We start from the raw sequence: 15,869 nt of genomic DNA, 5'->3' as shown, positions 1-15,869 counted from the left end.
GTGGATTAAAACAACAGACATTTATTTTGTTCCATTTCTGGTGGCCAGAAATCCAAAATGATTCTTAAAATCAAGGTGCCAGCAGGACTTGTTCCTTTTGGAGGATCTAGGGTATGATGGTTAGGTTCTGGTGTCAACTTGGCCAAGTGATTATGCCCAGTTGTCTGATCAGGCAAGCACTGGCCTGACTGTTGCTGCAAGGATATTTTGTGGTTGGTTAATAAACTGGAAGGCTGGTGTAGCAAATCATCAGTCAGTTGATTGCAGCTGTGGCTGATTACATTTATGATCAACTAAACTGCTTCTCTCACTATGAGATATTCCAATCAGGTGAAGACTTTTAAGGGAAAAGAGAGGCTTTTACACTGCTTCTTCAGCTGGCAAGCCTCTCCTGTGACATTCATCCTGACCCTTCATTGCAGCTGCCAGTTTCACAGCCTGCACTATGGATTTTGGACTCTTCCATTCCCACAGTTGCACCAGACACCTTTATAAACTTCATATTTATAGATCTCTCCAGTTGGTTCTGTTTCTCTCAAGAACCCTAACACAAAGAGGACTATCAACTTCTTGCCTCTTCCAGCTTCTGGTGGCTGCTGGCATTCTTTGGCTTGTGGCTGCATCTCTCCAATCTCTGCTTCCATTGTAACATTGCCTTCTCCTCTTATGGTATCCCCTTCTGTCTTCCTTTTGTAGGGACATACATTACTTGGCCCAGCTGGAAAATCCAGGATAATCTCCCCATCTCAAGATCTTTACCAGTCACACATGCAAGATCTCACTTGCTATATAAGTAACATATTCACAGAATTCAGGGATTAGGACATGGACATCTTGAGGGGCCATTTTTCAAGCTACCACAACATTATATTCAAATTATGGGTTATTTGCCTTCAAGTTTTCAGAAATTTTCAGTGAAAGAAAGTTCAAAGTCTGTTCCTGAGTGGAAGCAAATGATAGTCACTGAGGCAGTCAAAACTTAGCTGTCTAGTGGGTTCCCCCATCAATGTACTGCTTTTGGTGTTCTAAGATGACAACTAGTTATTTGGTGAAATCCTAACTTCCCAGGCTATACATGAGACTTAGAGCTCCCTCTTCCCAGTTTCCTGAAGCAAAAAGACACAGATAGACCCAATGCACACTGAGGTGTATAAAGATTTATAAGCCATGATACATCCTTCTTTCAAGGTATTTATATTTGAACAAGACACTTCTGGGTACACCAATGCTTACTTCACAAGGGCAGACTTCTCCATAGTATGGATGTCCACTTTTTTGGAATTTCTTTGGCTGTAAGGAGTTGAGTTGATAAGGCATAATTACTGGTGCCCAGTAAAAATCACATTGACTTAAGGTAAATGTGGCAGTAATTATCTCAGACTTGGCAGTAATTATGGGATGGAGAAATTTCTCTATGATTTAACATTAGCTGGAATATAATCATTCATTATTCATTAACACAAACATTCATAATGCTTCCCTTTTCTTTTTTATGAGACTCAAAACTTTGAAATACTGCTTGGGAAATGATCATGGGAATGGATGTTAACCCTCAATACTTGACTTAACTGATCACAAAAGCATACTTTTTCATGTTTTCCTCATTGCTGAGCTGTGCTTTAAACCATGGTCAGATCCTCCAGTTAAAACAGTTGCTTTCTCAGCTATGGCTTTCTTTCCTCTTTGCTCCAGAGCTCCCATCTGGTTGGTGACTTCAGGATGGGCTGAATGCTTGCGGTGACTTCTATTTCTTCTGAGCCTTCAAGTCTTGTAATGTCATATTTGACCTTAAATAAACAGATGATACAAAAGTCACACTTCTCAAGATAAACGGGTTAAAGTGAGTCTTTAGCGCTATAAATAGCGAGTGTGTGTCCTCAGGATGGGCTGGGTAAGTTAACGTAGAATGCAGAAGCATTTGTTCATTTCATGCATGTTGGCTTAGACTGATTATTGGAAGGTTCACCAGTGCTCTACTTCACATGGGCTTTGCAAATTTTGAATTCCCTTAAATAATCATGTGCTTTGTTTATATAGTTTATAGCTAAGCTTTTTATAATTTTTCTGGCTCCACTAGATGCTGTCAGCTCACACTTCTTTATGCCAGTATTCTGTTCTGCCAGTTATCTGTCTTTTTTAAACTGCATATATTTTATGTATTTATTTATATCTTGCCTGATTTGAAAATGATTTTGGCACAGTTTAATAGACTGGATGCTATGCCGGTTTGAAAGTGTTACGTACCCCAGGAAAGCCATGTTTTAACCGTGATTCAATCTTGTGGAACAACTATTTCTTTTAATCCTGATTCAATACTTGAGCTCGGGATATTTGATTAGATTATTTCCACGGAGATGTGGCACCCCCAATTATGTGTGTGAGTTTTGACTAGATGGAGATGTGACTCCACCCGTTCCACGTGGGTCTTGACTCATTTACTGGAATCCTTTAAAGCAGGAAGCATTCTGGAGAAATGACAGAGCCTAGAGAAATGACAGAAAGGACAAGAAGACTCAGAGCTGACAGAGCAGAGCTGATGCAACTGGAGGATTCTTGGAGCACTGCAGACTTCACCATGTGCCTTCCCTTGAGATATTAAGCAAACCAGAATGTGGAGAGAACCAAGGGAAACCAAGAGGTGAAGGCCAGGCCCAGAGAAGCAAAGTGAGGAACCCCCACAGGAACAGAGGCTGAAAGCAACGGAGCCCAGGAGTAAGAGACCAGCAGATGACAATCACATGACTTAGCTGACAGAGCTGTTCCAGACCCATCGGCCTTTCATTAATTAAGGTATCTTTCCTTGGATGCTTTAGTTTGGACATTTTCATGGTCTTAGAACTGTAAACTTGTAATTTACTAAATCCCCCTTTATAAAACCCATTCCAGTTCTGATATATTGCAATCCGGCAGCTTACTAACACAGGTTCTAAGCTTTATGGTCATTTTGTGATTGCTCAGAAGCTATGAAATCTTCCTATATATTCATTTAAAAAATGTGAATAGCACCTTCAGAAATCTTTAAAAATATTTTTTTTCATTCTGGCAAAACATATGGCCTATTTAAAAGGCTAGTTTTGTTTGATTCTGGAGTGTGAGTCTGATTAAAAATGCCTAAGTCTACAGCTTCTACCAAGGAAACCAGTTGTCTCTCATTAGTTAGCTAGGGTACAAATTAGCTCCTGAGAAACCTCTAACTGAAAAGTCACAGCCCTAGAAGGTCTGCTGGGGATAGGAATGTGCAACCAATGGTTATACTTTCTCTTGTGGCAGCTGAGGCCAACTCTGTGCAACAGAAAGTCATTTCTCCAAGTACAAATTACAGGAGGTCTTGAGACTTGACTTCTTTTGGGGTTAACTTGGCTTCTTCTGGGATTCTGTAAACACTGGTTGTTTTAAATTGATTGGATTTTAAAAGCAAATAGAGCTGGCCGTTGAGAAAAACTACAAGAGGCATTTTAACTTGTAGTGACCGTGAACTGCATCCAAACTACAGCTTTTGAATATCCAAAGTACCAAGAACGACAGCTAAATTTTTCTAAGGCAGAATAAGAAAGTTCAAAATCAAATTGCTAAATTGTATAGATGTTTGGTTTTAAAATTATTATAATAAATATATCAGTCTGTAGCAAGTGCTAGGTTAATGACAACAATATCTAAATTTTGTACAAGATTTTTCTCTCCCTGTTGCTGACATCAGGAGAAAGTTTAATACCATTCATTCATTTAATTGTGAATTTTATTCACTTAATTTATTATATTTCTAGTAGACCCAAAAACTATTTTAGGCATCATACTATAGACAGTAATAAAGCATAGTATCTTCCCCACCAAAGAGTTTACCATGATCCACGAGTATAAGCAGCCAAAAAAAGCATAACCCTCACAAAACCACGAGATATATGCCACAACAAAATTGTGTAGAGAACGTAATGAGAACATAAAGAACAAGCGTAAAGGAAAAAGCAGCTTCAAGTTAAATTTTCTATTTTCTTTTTGGTGGATTGTTCTTTAATGTCACTTTTTATCCCCACTGAAGCTATTTTGTCTGATATCAGCGTTGCCACAACTGATCTCTACTCCTTCATTTTCAACCGTTGCTGTATTTTTGTTATAGGTGTGCATTTTATAAATAACTGGATTTAGTATTTATTTAATTAAATGCAATGAGGATCTTTGCTTATTCATAGGTAAAAGTAAGTGGGATAACTAAATTATTTGAACATATTGCTATTATCTTATGTTCTCTATTTACAATGCATTTTATTTCTTCTTGTTTCTTAACTTTTGTCAAATTGATCATTTGTTTCTGCTTTTTATTCCTCTACTTTTTAAAATTTATAGATTTAATATATTTTCTCATTCATGCTAACCCTTGAATTTTTAACATACATCATATTTTCTAGCAAAATCTAACATTAACAGAATTTGATTCCTATTGCTGCTGTCACAACTTGCCAAAGACTTGGTGGTTAAAAAACACAGACTTATTATCTTTTAGTTCTGGAGGTCAGCAGCACAAAATTGGACTCCCTGAGCCAAAATAATGGTGTCAGCAGAGTTTTGTTCCTTCCAGAGACTCTAGGGGAGAAATTGTTTCCTTCCTTTTCAAGTTTCTAGAGATTGCTCACTTTCTTTGGTGTTTTAGTTTACTAGCTGATAAAACAAATACTATTTGTTGCTGGTTTAACAACAGAATTTATTGACTTCAAGTTTTGAAGTGAGAATTCAAAATCAAGGTGTCGGCATGGTGATCATTGTTTTCCTAGAAGACTGTGGCATTCTGGGGCTGGCTGTCAGTGATTCTTGGTAGTTGGTTTTTCTGCCACACGGGAATGCACTGGGGATGTCCTCTCATCTCCTCTAGGTTCTGTTGACTTCCAGCTTCTGGTGTGTCTTTGACTTTCTCTCCAGTAATCTGGATTAAAGCCCAACCTGATTCAGTTGGGCCAACCTTGACTGAAGTAACATCTTGAAGGAATGGTATTTACCATGGATTCACACCAATTAGAATGCTGACTAAGACCAAGAACATGTCCAAGCTGGGGTACACAGCTCCATCCATCACATTTGGTTCATGCTCAATTCCATCTTCAAAGACATCAACAGCTAGTTGAGTCTTTCTCATATTGTTCTCACAGAGACTCTCTACCTTCCTCTTCCATGTATGAGGACCCTGATGATTGCATTGGGTCCATCTGAATAAGATACTCCCCCCATCCCAAGGCCAGATCAGTTGATTTGCAACCTAAATTCCATCTGTAACCTTAATTCCCTTTTTCCATGTAACATATTCACAGGATTAGGAAGATATTGACATCTCTAGAGGGCCATTATTCTACCTAGTACTATTCTACTATTTATATATACATATAGGTGTGTGTGTGTGTGTGTGTATGTATACATATATACACATATGACTGTCTGAATTACCAAGAGAAGTTAAAATATTTGCAATCATCTTATGAGATTTTTAATTCGTCTATCATAGAAACTGACACATTAAACAAATAACATTATAAGAAAAAAATAGTTAAATGGCATATTTCAAACTTGACCTAATAGATATATATAGAAAACTTTGCATCAAAAATGTAGCAAATAAACACACATGGATATTCTACAAAGAAATGGCCATGGACTAAGCTATCAATTCTCAACAAATTCCAAAGAATGGGTAACACACAAATATTTTTCTTTGACCACAATGCAATTAAATTCAAAATTAGCAATAAAACAGCCACATAGCTTTTAAAACTAAAAGCATACTTCTTTATCTTTTATAGGTTAAAGAAGAAATAGCAGTGGAAATTACAAAATGCTTTAAATTGATTAAAAATGAAAACACTATATATCAAAGCTTGTGAAATAGAAAAACCTGTGTCCTTTATCCCACAACCTAAGACATGGAATCAGGTACTTTTACAGGCCACTTCCAACTATTGTTTAAGGTTCACATAATCCCTACCTTAAGCAAACTATTCTAGAACAGAGAAAAGAGGGAAAGTCACCAACATGGCTACCACGATCTTAATATCATTTTCAGACAAGAAACATAATGAGAGAAAGTATAAGCCAAGCACACTTTTGAATACTGGTCTAAATATAAGATATAAGCAACTCAAGTCTTACAATATATAAAATTCTAATGCCCTATTATCAAGGATGAATGCAAAGATAGTTCTATACAAGGGAAGCCATTAGTTCAATTCATTAAATTTGGCAGATTCTGGACAAAAGCCCATATGAGTATATAAACATATAAAGAAGGGTACTTCTTTAAAAAGTTAAGGAATTTCTGCCAAAAGACTTAGAGTAATAGAATAAGCATCAGATTTTCATTTATTCAGCCATGAAATATTTATTTTCTGCCTACATGTATCAAATACTTCCTCTAGGCACTGCTTATATAGCAGTGAAGAGAACAAAGTACCTGCCCTCATTGATCTTACCATCTACTGGTTAAACAGTTCTTTCATATTTAGAAATATTCCCAATAAAGTCAGAAACAAGAAAATGATGCTTACTGCTGCTCTTCAGTCAATTAGAAAACATAACAAGAAAAAAGATTCTATTGGAAATAGTGTCAAACATGATAAATTTCATTGTAATTGATCCAATAAAACAAGTGGATGTATTTTATGGTGACAATTTTGAGAAATTGTTAAAGAACATTGTGGTAGTGTAAAGTATGTACCCCAGAAGAGACCAAAGTACACTTTTTACAAGTAGTTATGGAACAGAATTCAGAGTTTGTTTTGGGCTACCATTCCACTATTTCAGATTTTTCCTTCTAGCTGCTCCAAAGTACTGGAAAAGAAATGTCAATATAGTGATTCAGCATTCATCCTCATTTATTAAATCCTATTTTCTCTGTTACAACTGTTCCCTCTTCCTTGATCCTTCTCTCAATCTATAGGATCTTTGGGTAATGCCCATTTTAACTTTTTCATGTTGAGAAGGTGTGTCAACAGTACGTGATTAGTTGATAACCCTGGAGAGGCTAGTCCTTCTGGGTTTTAGGATCCATCTGGCCTAGGAACCCTCTGGAGGTTAAAGGTTTCAGGAAAGTAAACTTAGTGCATAAAACATTTATATAATATCAGTTAGAGCCCTAGGTGGGACCTTTTGGTTAGGTTATTTTGATTGAGATGTGACCCACTTCAATCAAGGTGAATCTTAATCCTATTACTGGGGTCTTTTATAGGAGATAAAACACACAGCGAAGCTAAGAGAAGTTAAGAGAACCTCGGAGAAAAGCGCCCAGAGAAGTTTAGAGAAAAAGCCACAGGCAGAGAAGCCAGAAGCTGAAGCAACAAAACCTGCTAGAAAAGGACCAGGAAATGTCACCATGGGCTTTGCTATCTGACAGAGGAGCCCAAGCTCACCAATAACCAATCTTTAAAGTAGAAATTGTCCTGTTGATGCCTTAATTGGGGCATTTTCATGGCCTTAGAACTGTATATTTGTAAGTTAATAAATCCCCACTATTCTAAGCCAGTCCATTTCTAATATATTGTTTTCTGGCAGCTTTAGCAATCAAAACAGATTGTGGTACCAGAAAAGTGCAGTGCTGAGATGCACATACCAAATATGCTGGAACAGCTTTATAAATGGTAAAGGGAATATTCTGTAAGAATTGTGAGATGCTTGATAGAAAAGACCTAGCTTGCTTTGAAGGGACTGTTGAAATATGAACATTAACAGTACTTCCAATGAGGCCTTAGACAGAAATGGTGAAAGTGTCATTGCAAAGTGGAAGAGAGTAGCAGGGAATTTTACAAAATTGAATCCTGATGTTGGATGAAAGGCAGAATTTGAAAGTGATAAACTTGGACAGTTGGCCTAAGAGATTTCCAAATTAATGAGGAAAATACAGCCTGGCTTCTTCTTGTAGCTTATAGTAAAATACAAGAAGAGAAGAAGAATCTGAGAACTGAACTCTTGGGTGCAAAGAAACAGAAATTGATGGTTTGGAAAATTCTCAGCTTCCAAAAAGCGAGTCCCTAGAAAATAATATTCTGTGTTAGGATTTAACTGAGCATGGAACCAATCAGCCATTTTAGTGCAAGTCAATATTGGGAATGAAGTTATCCAGAAAGGATTTGTGGAAAGTCCTCTTGTCTGGTGGTTGGGACCCCTCTGTGCTGCATACGAAAAAGATCAAATTTTTTGCAAGATCTTTATGAATGGAACCATTACCAGCCAGGACTAAAAGGGACAGAAAAGGGTCAGAATAGAGGAAAAAAATGACTTCAAAGTGGAACTATGGAAGCTGAGGTCTGGAGAGAAGATGCCTCTCCAGGCCAGGGAAGGAGACCCACCCATTTATGTGGAGAGGTTGAATGTGCCCTGGATTTTGCAGAAGCTGGACCTTCCATCTCATTGTTCAGGATGAGTGCTCCTCCCCAGGCCTCAGAGATGGTGAAGCCCATTCTCCCCAAATTGGGGCAAGTCTGGCCACAATCCTCCTCTTCTGAAGGGGTTGAGCTTTGGTCCAGAGACAGCAGAGTGTCTGGCCACCACTCCAGTACCTGCACAGGGTGAAGCCAAGACCATGGCTAACTCCGCAAAGCTTGGAGATGTTAGAGCCCTCAACCCAGTGTTTGGAGAGAACAGGGCCACTGTGCAAGCCCTTGGAAGGGGTGGGAATGCCGTTTTATCAACCCCTAAGGGCAAAATGTCATTCTATAGATGACTCCCAGACTATGAAATACAATGAAGTATGCCTTGCATGTTGCTGGAGCTGTTTGGGACAGGTGACCTCAGTTTTTCCTCCAGATATCTCCCTATGGCAGTGGGAATGTGTACTTTATGATTTATCCTCCTTTGTACTTTGGAAGCAGATAACCCTTGTTCTAAGTTTCACAGGTCCACAGCCTGTGGAGAATTTTGCCCCAGGACAGACCACTCCTGTAACTGATTATGATAAGACTTTTTACTTGAGACTGTTATTGAAATTAAGTATTTTGTTGTATTGTGATGGAGTCGATGTGTCTTGCATATGGAAAGAACATGCTTTTGGGGGGTCCAGAGGGTGGAGTGTAGTTGTTTAAAGTTGTAATGTACCCTAGAAAAAGCCATGTTCTTTTAATCCATCCTTGTGGGTGCTGATATATTATAGGTTGGACCTTTTGATTAGATTATTCCAATTGAGATGTGACTCACCTCATTCAAGTTGGGTCTTAATCCTCTTACCGAAGCCTTTTATAAGAGGATAAAACACATACAGAAGCTAAGGGATGAAATTAAGAGAAAAAACACCCGGAGAGGTTTGGAGAAAAAGCTACAGACAGAAAAGCCAGAAACGACGAAACCTGGGGGAGAAGGACTAGCAGACATTGCTTTGGGCCTTTCTATCGGACAGAGGAGCCCAGGCTAGCTGGTGACTGGTCTTCAGAGAAGGTATTGTCCTGCTACTACCTTAATTGGGACACTTTCACAGACTTAGAACTGTAAATTTGTAAGCTAATAATTCCATTGTTAAAATCCAGTCCATTTCTCGTATATTGCATTACAGCAGTTTTAGCAAAACAAAATGCAAAGGTAAAGAATATGAATAAATGGAGGTTTATGTGCTGTATATGAAAGACTCAAAGTCTAAAGATTTCAATTATTTTTCACAGTACATGAGAAGCTAATCTCCAAATTAATATGGAAGTCTAAAGGACTAAGGAAAGCCAAAATAAATTTGATAAAAGGTTGGGCTACCAGATATTAACATTTATTACACAGTTATAGAAATTAGAACAGTCTTGTAATAAGAATAGACTTATAGAATAAAGCTGAGAGCCCCCGAAATATATATATATAATATGTATATATATATGTGAATATATGAGGACTTGCTATAAATGATAGGGATGGTGTAAAAAGTGAGAAAAGCATATTATATTAAAAACGTATATTATATTAAGGAAACTGATGTTGGTTCAGTTGGATTCCTTGTGAAAAGTAAAATTAGATCCCAACTTCATCCAATACAAAAAATAAACTGCAAAGAGATTAAAGACTTACACTTGAAAAAATAAAATTTTATTAGAAGAAAATGTGGGGCATTATGTGTTTCTATGTGACAGGTAAAGATATTCTTAAATAAGACACAAAAGCATGAGCCGCATAAGAAAAGACTGATGAATATATTGAACTTTAAATTAAAAGCTTTAACATGCCAAAACATGTGATGCACAAAGGTTTTCAAAAATAGCTGCAGACCTGGGAACAGATGTTTGCAATATATAACCAACAAATAATAATAACCAAGAATATGTCATCAAATTTAAATAGATTTAAAATGGAAATTAGCTATGTTTACTAAATACTATTCTTTATTCTTCACTAAGGACAGCTCTAAAGATCTAAACTAGCAGAAATAATTTTTAGGCTTTTAAATCCAATTCTTAAAGATGTTTCTTAAATATTAACTAATTTTAGTATGCAATTTTTAGAGACACCATCATTGGCAGTTTATCCTACTGCTAGAATATGGAAGCCAGATCTCTTTTTATTATGTGCAAGTTCTCAAAATAGTGCTTATTTAATTAAGATAGATCTTTCTTGCCCAAAGATCTACGTGGTTCTATTAATATATCACAAGACCATATGTTGTAATTAGCTTAATTGTCTGCATCTTGAGGCTGTTATCATCCTGCCTCTGTGTTCAATCACATTGCTTTATGACTGGTAATTAAGCAGGGCAAGACATCCTTGCATCATTAGTTGGTTTTGTAAGGATTTTGTAAGGGTTTGAAACTTTTTCTGAGAGCTCTTGTGCTTATTACAAGCTATCACCGCTATGGTCAGTACTATGGAACTCTTTCTACTCACTGAGTTATCAGTGACACCTTTGCCAATCTTGAGATTTGAGATCAAAGCCACTGGTATTCTTTGATTTGGGTGGGTAAAGGTCTCTTATTCCAGCCAGGTAGATGGCAACCATTCTGCAGCAATCTTATAGTTGAATGTATTCCGTTTCAAATGGGAGTACTTACAGCCCTAAAGCAATAACCAACAAATTAATTTTGACTGAGTAGTCTATGATTGTGCAACTGACATAAAAAGAAGCTGCCACTACCAAGCAGCTGAGTTATGTATTCCTAGAATCTTGATACTGCCAGGGCAGTGCATCGTGTACATTTTTACGCTGATGGCATGAGCAGTGGCAAGTGGGTGGGAATACGCAGATTAAAAGGCACCCTGAAACCACTGCTGTAGCCAAAATCCAGCATTTATGCAATTGTGAAGAAGGTAGCCACCTTTCTGCAAGCACCTCTCCCAGTTTTATGTCTTTACATTACTAACACTTTGTTCCTCCCTCCATCTTGTTATTCATAGTCTCAAGTTATCCTATTATCAAAACCTGCTTTTCTCAGAGAATGGAGAACCAATATGTTGAGGTGCCCTGCTGGGTACCAGGAACTATTTTAAGTATGTGGATTCTTTAACTCTCACAACAATCCTGTCTTACACTGAAAACAGAATGAACACACTCTGAAAACGAAAATATAAAAGAATTTTATTGAGCTGAAGTAGCATGCATGCAGAACAGCACCAAAAAGGAATTTGCAGCTCAAAAGGGCTGTGCTCAGGGAGGCAGCTTACATGGCTATTTGAGACAAAGAGAGGATGTAGGGGAATGGAGAGGTATGAGGGAGACATGAGTTGTGAGGAAAGTATGAGCTATTTCTAGAGTAGAGTGTCTTTGGGTTATGTTACTCTGTGTAAGGTTGTGGCTATCTCGTGAAGATTAGCAAACTTGCTGCTGTCAGTTTGACTTGTTTTATTACAGTCCCTCTTTTCTGGCAGGGGCAAAGGTTTCTAAGTGCATTGCAAGGGATCTTTGGCATGTCAGCCTGCCTCAATTGCCACCTGTTTCTTCTTTTAGTTTCCTGGGTAAAATGGGAGCTCAAGCAAATAAAGACAATTAGTGTTCTAGCTTGCTAGCTGCTGGAATGCAATATACCAGAAACGGAATGGCTTTTAAAAGGGGGAATTTAATGAGTTGCTAGTTTACAGTTCTAAGGCCGAGAAAATGTCCCAACTACGACAAGTCTATAGAAATGTTCAATCAAAGGCATCCAGGGAAAGGTACCTTGGTTCAAGAAGGCCGATGAAGTTCAGGGTTTCTCTCTCAAGTGAGAAGGCACATGGCAAACACAGTCAGGGCTTCTGTCTCAGCTGGAAGGGCACATGGCGAACACGGCGTCATCTTCTAGCTTTCTCTCCTGGCTTCCTATTTCATGAAGCTCCCCAGGAGGTGTCTTCCTTCTTCATCTCCAAAGGTCGCTGGCTGGTGGACTCTCTGCTTTGTAGTGTTGCTCTCTCTGAATCTCTCTGAATCTCTCATTCTCCAAAATGTTTCCTCTTTTATAGGACTTCAGAAACTAATTAAGACCCACTCAAATGGGTGGAGACATGTCATCCTTAATCCAGTTTAACAACCATTCTTAACTAAATCACATCAACCAGGGAGATGATCTCATTACAGTTTCAAATCTACAGTATTGAATAGGGATTATTCTACCTTATGAAATGGGACTTCTATTAAAACATGGCTTTTCTTAGGGGGCACACTTCCTTTCAAACCAGCACAATTAGTAAAGCTATTTACCATTCCAACTACATACCTGTAAATAGGTTCTATTTCACAATTTTACAAATTAACTACTACAGATAGTAGTTAGGTTCAGGTGTCAACTTGGACAAGTGATAGTGCCCAGTTATTCTGTTGCTGTGGACTTAAATCATCAGCATGTGAAATTCATCTATGGCTGATTACATCGGCAGTTGGCTAAGAGGCGTGCCTTCCACAATGAGTGATACTTAATTTAATTAGCCGGAGGCTTAAAAGAGAGCGGTCAGAAGAGAGTTCAACAGCAACCCAGTACAGCACAACGCAAATCAGCTCTGAGCAGACCCAGATATTTGGGGATGCAAAAAGGAATCACCCCGGGGAAAACCATTTGAACCCAGAATCTGAGAGGGAAGGCCAGTAGATCCACTGTGTGCCTTCCCAGTGACAGAGAAAGCCAGAAGAAAGCCAACTGCCCTTTCTCCAAAGACCTGTCAATTTGTAAGTAAATAAATCTCCTTTATAAAAGTCAGTCCATTACAGCAGTATTGGCAAACAAAAACCACTAAGAAAACTATATACCATTCCAATTGCATAACTGTAAATAGGCTCTATTATCACAGTTTTTACAGATAGATTAAACATGTTGCTTAAGGTCAATGGTGGGAAAGAGGCACAGCTGGCATGTAAACCTAGTTCTTTCTTATTTCAAACTCCTTATCATTTTCACACTGTGCTGATTCTTAAGAGGTTTGTCTGTTGAAATTAAATGACTGTTCTTATTTCTATTAAAAGAGCATTGAGGTTATTTGTCATGCAGAGATACGGCTTTTTGTGTCCAGTAAGGATCACTACATCTCTATGGATCCCTCTCCTGCCTCAGGGATGTTGCTAAGGAACCAGAATTCTGGGAATGAACTTTAAGCACCTTCCCTCTTGATGTAGAAGTTGAGAGAGGTAGATGTTATGGCTAGTGGGTATTTAAGAAGAACCTACCCAGGTGGAAGAAAGCTGAGAGCAAAGTAGTAGAGAACACCTGTTACATTCACAAAATTAGGAGGATTTAGCTACGTACTGTCTGCCAATCTTAACTTCTCTATAGTATATTATAGGAAGAATATTACTATTATGCTTAACCAGAATATTAAAAAAGAAATGCCCAAACATCTCCTCAGGCTCATCCACCACTTTTCTTTTAGACAGGCTTTGCCATGAATTTATTCATGAAATTAGATTAGTTTCTAGTGATAGTGCCTCTTATCTTGTAAGGGGAAGACGAACATTTTCCTTTAAACTTTTATTTTGAAATAATTTTTGATTTACAGAAGCGTTGCAAGGGAAGTATAGAGAGTTCCCCATATATCCTCCCTCCAACTTCCCCTAATGTTAACCATGGTCTATTTAGCAAAACCAAGAAATTACCATTGATGTATCACTAACAACTAAATTCCAGACTTGTCAGATTTCACCAGTTTTTCTAATAATCTCCTTTTTGCTGTTCCAGGACCTAATTCAGATATCACATTGCATTTAGTCATCATGTCTTCATAGATCATAGGGGAAACAGATTTAATGCTGAGTAGTAAAAATTGCAAAAATTCTGAAAATTCAGATAAGATTGTACTAGGAAGAAGAGAAAACTATCTGTTGGCTTCTCAAATTTCCATAAAGGAAAGGGAATCTCTGCTTCTCTCTCCATGAAAAAACAATATCGGAAAACCACCAAGAGTTTATTTTTCTAATTGCCTCATTATGTACTTTTCTGAAGGGTGATATAAGGTGAAATTCACCATTGTGCAAGACACGGTCTCTTGCTCCCTCTTCAACCTATCCTCAGGCAGTGCTTTCTCTCCTCTCTGTTGCCTCCTCCATATCATGAGCTCCCTGGAGGAGGGCACTTCACCTTTGCAAGGAGAAGCCTATAGCCCTCCAGTTGCTTACCCTGCAACAAGGTGGATGGATCACTTTCATTTCAGTAAGAATAAAGTAGGAAAACTCACTTTGAACTTTGGTCTAAGTCACATATTTCAATCCTTTTTTAAAGATGGAATAAGCTAACATTTTGAGATTTACCATCCTGCCTACTCCCTGTGCTTATTTTTCATGCTAGGTGGAAAGCAGAGGCCAAGGGCTGTAATGGGCACCCTCCAACAGAACGCTGGTCTTTAATTTGCTTTTGGTACGGCACAATCAAAAGTAACCTAAATTGTTGAAAATTATTTTGTTTAAAATTTATAACTGAACAACTTTTCTATAAAATAAAGTACTTTCATATCATAAGCATTTCTCCTATAATAATTTAATAATTGTGTATATATAGAGATATATGTACATTTGCTGATTAATATACCATTTATATGTACTTATGCATGTATGCATACATATATAGATGTACATATATAGTTACACATGTACATATATATATATTTATCCATTTATTCTAGCTCATATGTCATATATTAGTCAGAATTGGGCAGGTTGTGGTGTGCTAACGAACACCAACTCTGGTTTCACCCAATAAAAATTTATTTCTCCAATTCTATTTCCATTTCTGGTTGACATGGGGCTGAACTCATCCAATCACTTAGAGGCCCAGGACAATGGGGACCCTACCATATTGCAGCTGCACCACCTAGAACCGAGGGCCCTCAGCCACCACAGCATGGGGAAAGAGATTCTGAGTAACTGACCATGACAGTCTTCATAGCTTCAGCCACACATACCTTTCACTCACAGTTTATTGGCCAGAGCTAGTCTCCATGCCTTATCCAACTGCAAGGAAGCTAAGAGTGACATCTTTGAGGTGTACAGAAGGTGGGGGGGGGGGGATAAGATATTGGTGAAAAACGTGAATGTCTTCCACATGAAAAAACATACCTATTTGGAAAAAACAAATGTTTCTCTGGGCATAAGTCAGGGTAAGTAACACTAGTTGCTGAAATAAACAGCTTGCAAATTCCAGAGATTTAATAAAAAATTATTTTTTGCTTATTTGACAGCCTAAGGCAATTGGCAAAAGGTCCCTGATGCAAAAAGTCAGATGGGGAGTTCAAGGCCTAAAATTGTATGACATACAATAAACAGTGAAAAATGGCAACAGTGAAGAGAGGAATGATTTTACCTCTAGATTCAGAGTTTGAGATGGATAACAGTCAGTTCAACTGCTTTGTACCACAGCGCTTGATTCCTTAACAAGTTAAGTGAACACGCTTTAGGAGGGATTGCTCAATCATTAATTCCCTTAGTGCCATGAAACACTACTGACACTTCTTTTTTAAGGGTAAAAGGTAGCATCCTGATA

The 15,869-nt window shown here is 37.9% G+C and overlaps 1 long non-coding RNA gene across 1 annotated transcript in view; it reads left to right on the top strand.

Annotated features, from left to right (window-relative positions):
* Positions 1 to 2,369: 2,369 nt before the first annotated feature.
* Positions 2,370 to 15,869, top strand: part of LOC143649529 (uncharacterized) — a 38,261-nt gene continuing 24,761 nt past the window's right edge. The window contains exon 1 of the long non-coding RNA XR_013159087.1: positions 2,370 to 2,790. This is a non-coding gene — a long non-coding RNA (uncharacterized LOC143649529). The remainder of the gene's footprint in view (positions 2,791 to 15,869) is intronic.

This window comes from Tamandua tetradactyla, chromosome 11 (assembly GCF_023851605.1).
Source record: "Tamandua tetradactyla isolate mTamTet1 chromosome 11, mTamTet1.pri, whole genome shotgun sequence".
NCBI lineage: Eukaryota > Metazoa > Chordata > Mammalia > Pilosa > Myrmecophagidae > Tamandua > Tamandua tetradactyla.
Note: the sequence above shows the minus strand (reverse complement) of the source record. Positions and strands in the feature narration are given on the sequence as shown.